The sequence below is a fragment of the Priapulus caudatus genome, unplaced genomic scaffold (genome assembly GCF_000485595.1).
Source record: "Priapulus caudatus unplaced genomic scaffold, Priapulus_caudatus-5.0.1 Scaffold196, whole genome shotgun sequence".
Classification (NCBI taxonomy): Eukaryota; Metazoa; Priapulida; class Priapulimorpha; order Priapulimorphida; family Priapulidae; genus Priapulus; species Priapulus caudatus.
In genome coordinates, this window is record NW_014577257.1 from 145,678 (window position 1) to 150,229 (window position 4,552).

The 4,552-nt window shown below is 48.7% G+C and overlaps 1 protein-coding gene across 2 annotated transcripts in view; it reads right to left on the reverse strand.

The window, feature by feature from the left end:
• LOC106807107 (extracellular serine/threonine protein kinase four-jointed-like) overlaps positions 1-4,552 on the reverse strand; it is a 52,738-nt gene that overhangs the window by 33,616 nt on the left and 14,570 nt on the right. Inside the window, exon 1 of one of the 2 annotated variants that reach the window (XM_014809365.1) lies at positions 2,146-2,253. The exons of the other annotated variant lie outside the window; for it this stretch is intronic. The gene's annotated coding sequence lies outside the window, so the exon portion shown is untranslated. Of the gene's footprint in view, positions 1-2,145; positions 2,254-4,552 lie in introns of those variants that run through there. 2 annotated transcript variants of the gene reach the window in all.

A 4,552-nucleotide genomic window follows, 5' to 3' on the forward strand; every position in this document is an offset into this window, starting at 1 on the left:
CTCTCTCTCTCTCTCTCTCTCTCTCTCTCTCTCTCTCTCTCTCTCTCTCTCTCTCTCTCTCTCTCTTTCACGCGTTCTCTCTCTCTGTCTCTCTCGATCCTTGCTCACTTTCTCACTCTCTCTCACATTTCTTGCTTTTTCGCTCTCCCCCTTTGGTTCTCTCTCGCCTCACTCACTTTCATGATCTTTCTATCCCTCGCCTCTCTCCTTCTCTCTCGCTCTCTCTCTCTCGCTCTCTCTCTCTCTCTATCGCTCTCTCTTTCTCTCTCGCTCTCTCTCTCTCTCTCTCTCTCTCTCTCCACTGACGGGGCAACTGATAGTTTAGCCGCAACGAGCCGAAATCGTGACGAAACAGCAATCCGCGAGATATCCGCCATTACAACGACTCAAACTGTCGTCATCATCATCGTCATCGACGTCGTCAGCAACGTGTATACGCAACAGTAACATGTACGAGCGTAGATATCGAAGTGTTATTAGCGTTGCGTATGTGCAAACTACTCGCTGAACTAACAAGGGCGTGTTTGCCTGGGGTTATGCAGAACGAAGCGTCTTAATGTGCCTCTTATGCAGACTTATGCAGTGGTTTTCATTGGTTGCCGCGAAGACGTTGCACACACACACGCACGCACGCACGCACACGCACGCGCGCGCGCACACACGCCCACGCACGCACGCGCGCGCACACACACACACGCACGCACACACCCTCACACACGCACGCACACACACACACACACACACACTCACGCACGCACGCACGCACGCACGAACGCACGCACGCACACCGAAACGCGTGCAAGCATACACGCACGCACACAGACACGCGCACACGCGAAAAAAAATGCGGGTCTCTATTCGAGACTTCTTTCAGCAGCGGCGGCGCGGTGCGGCGTGGCGCACGCAGCTGCCCGGAGCCGATAAATCCTCCACGTCGGTTCTTTCCGCGCCGAACTTATTTACAGTACGCCTGCTGTTATGTCGGGCGAACAGCCAGAAATGCATGGCCTCTCCCGGCAATGCTAGCCGGGAAAGTCGTACGCACGTCGTACGTACGTACATGCGTTACAGGGATGCGGACGGAGGAATGCCCGATTATAGAATGTGATCGTTATATACTGCCACCTCCGCCGGTCCGGGAAAGTCGAACTGTATCCTACGAAATGTGCGCTTATTTACTCCTGATATATCAAGATGATGTATACACGCACACGCACACCACACACCGACACCACCAACGCAACACACACACACCCACCACACACCATCACCACACACACACCACACCACCACCACACACAACACACACACACATATATATATATTTATATATATATATATATAATATAATATATTATACATAACATATGTGTATATATACATACATCAAGAGTTAATAAAGACAAATTGTCTTTATTAACTCCTGACATACATATATATCGGGAAATTTCACGATTCATGTCTGATTCAACAATTGCAAATTGAGTAAAAGTTGTGCGATGTAGAAGTTACAGTACCATGCATGAGTAACATAATATGAAGAGCTAATAATACATTATTACGTGTATTATTAGCTCCTGGTAATATAGAGTCTACTTTATATGTCATTTCTGGCGGTACTGTTTCAAGAAAACGTATGCAACAATGATAACCAATGAAACGGATAATTAATTAATGAATAAGGAAGTATACGTCTCTCAACATTATAATTAATACAAAAATAAGCAATACCTCCCCCACATAAATTTTATTCTCTCTTAATAGTCACTTTTAGTCAGCTATCATCACGATTTGTTTTAATTCATACACAAACAGTACTTTCAGGTTATGGTTTGGTCATAGTTAAATAGCCACAGTCCACTCTATCGTCACACTACGCGTCCGACCACAGGTAACTTTTGTGTCCACTCACTTATAATACTTCCAGACTACGGTCTGATCATAGTGAGAGCAGTATTCTATCCATCACGCTTTCAACAACAACAACAACAACAACAACAACAACAACAACAACAACAACAATAATCATAATCATAATCATAATCATAATCATAGCAATAAGTTTGCTGACCCGCGACTAGTATGAGTTGAAACTCGGATTAGACGGAACGACTGCGGATTGAGCGGTTAAATTGTGGCACTCACGTGTGCAGAAGACGTCGTAGAACCATCGTATCTACACCGGAGCGATACAAATCCGAACACGTCCGTAGACAGCTCACACACGTCGTAACTATACGGTTCTCTGCCTCTGTCCGCCTGCTCTGCGCATCGGATGCCGTGCATAGACACGCAAACGAGTCATGTTTATACAAGCGGGTCTCCCGGGACTGCTGGATTACTTCCGCTATGTATTCTGCGTGTGCACTGTGGCCGCGCCTCGTTCTCTGTTTGCAGCCTCAGCGGAGAGAAAATGTGGCCCCATCTGCGTAACACCACACGCGATGTCCGAGACGCGAAGTTCGTATTACCTAATGGTAGCAGCAGATGTGCTTGACACAGGAAGGCACGCCGACCGAATGCGAAAGGGTGGAGATTGATGGGCGGAGCGTGTATTCGTTGCTGTACATACCAAGAATCCCTCAGCTAGCAGGGAAAGCACAGCGACATGTGCGAGGCGAAGAGAGGGTAGATAAATACGAATGAAAAAAATAAATGAATGAAAGGAGGTTTATGGTGAAAACATCTAAAACCTTCAGCGAGCATTATACAAGTGGAACAAGTGAGTCAGTCAAGGAGTGGATAAACGTGGGTTAAGGATGGCTATATACCGGGCTAGAATGTGACGGAAAGACGTTCTATGTTGAAAACAATGGGAACATCCATATAACAGTAGAATATATAAGTGGAGCACCTCCACAAGTAGTGACCAGTTGTTGATTAGAGCACACGCTTAATTAGACAGTAGATTTAATTTAGCTGATAACACGAAACTGGGAGACATTCGAGTTTTCAATTGCTGAACGAGTCGAGATTTGGTCTTTGAGGCGAGAGCACGCCTGTGCGCATACATCCCGCGTACATTTTTGACAGTTTTATCTCTCTGGAAAGTTACAGTCTACGAATGATTTCATGCGCGCAATTGACGTAACAGCCTTCATTTTTACCGCCGTGACCAGTTCAAAATGTGGGCGCACCGTAATCACTTCAATTCGTTCGACGCTGGACACAAAAGAACAGACGAACGCATTCAGTTCAGCATCGGATTGAGTCGGCGTCGGCCTTGACTTGGCGACACTTCTTGCCACTCGTCAACGTGTTAGCTAATCCGTTAGGACAACAAAGGGGCGATGCGTGTTCGCTCACGCCAAATTTCTCACCCCTCGAGGTTTGGGTGGACATTAAGTACAACCTCGATGGAACGCAACCGCGCATGTGCCGTCGTGGAGGTGGCGCTGCGATCGGCGTTCCTGTTTTTATTTACATTTAACTTAGAGATGGATCTCGGCGGGGGGGGGGGAGGGCGGCGAGGCCGAAGCGGGATTATACTGTCAGGCCAATGGGCTTCTGGGCTGCTGCTGTACTGAGACTTTCGGCAAACACACACACACACACACACACACACACACACATTTGCATCCGTGGAACGTGGAGACTATCCTGAAGTCTCAGCGACGTCATTGTAGGTATACTTTCCCGGTGACGAGAAGAGAGTAGGAGAAAAAGTGTCCGCGAGGAATAGAAAATAGAGAGAGATATAGAGACGGGGGAAAGATATAAAGATCACACATCTATACATCCCGCTCTGCCCACCGATTCGCCACTGGCGGGATGGTCGGTGGGTCGGGGGTCATCCCAGGTCATGGGCCTTCCCGGGGGGCCGTCCATCAGCGGTCCATACGGCACTCCCCCCCGACGGCGGGTGTCATCAGGCGGCATGGGCTCGTCCCCCTGGGGGGAGGCGGGGGTCACTTCAGGGTCATGCTCGTCTCGCTATAACCCGCCCGCTCCGGAGGACATCCACAACCTAGCAGACATACGAGAGTTTAAAAAAATACGAAGACGTCGTTTTCATCTCGCGTCTTCAAGCGCTTACGATTTCTGCTCATTTTGTAGGCCGCCTTTTGGCCGGCATCGCGTCTGAAGCCTCAAAGGCCCAAAACTGCGTCATACGCGCCTCGGACCTCGCTGCACAAGCCTAGTTTACAGCGTTACCCCTCCTACGTTGCCGTGGCCGTGCCGCGTTTTGTTTCTCCCTCCCCCTTCCGCGCCCCTCCTGGCATACGCCCATGTTCAAACGCCTCCCCCGTCGCCTCGCTTAATACGTGCACATGCCGGGCTAGTTGGCCTCCGGTCCCGAGCCTACTCAGTGAAAACTAAATTTTCGGAAAACGTTAAGTAAGAATCGGAAGATTCAGCATGCTCAAAATGCGCTGCTTCTCGTTTTGCCTTTAACCGCGGTATTCTGTGAATGCGGGTGTCCGTAGGGTGCGCCGTGGCGCTGCATGACTCCCTGCCTATTGCATCAAGGGCAGCTCTATAATAGCGCTACCACTATAATATATTATATTATATATATACCATCTACTATAGACTATCTCTTCATGCTATC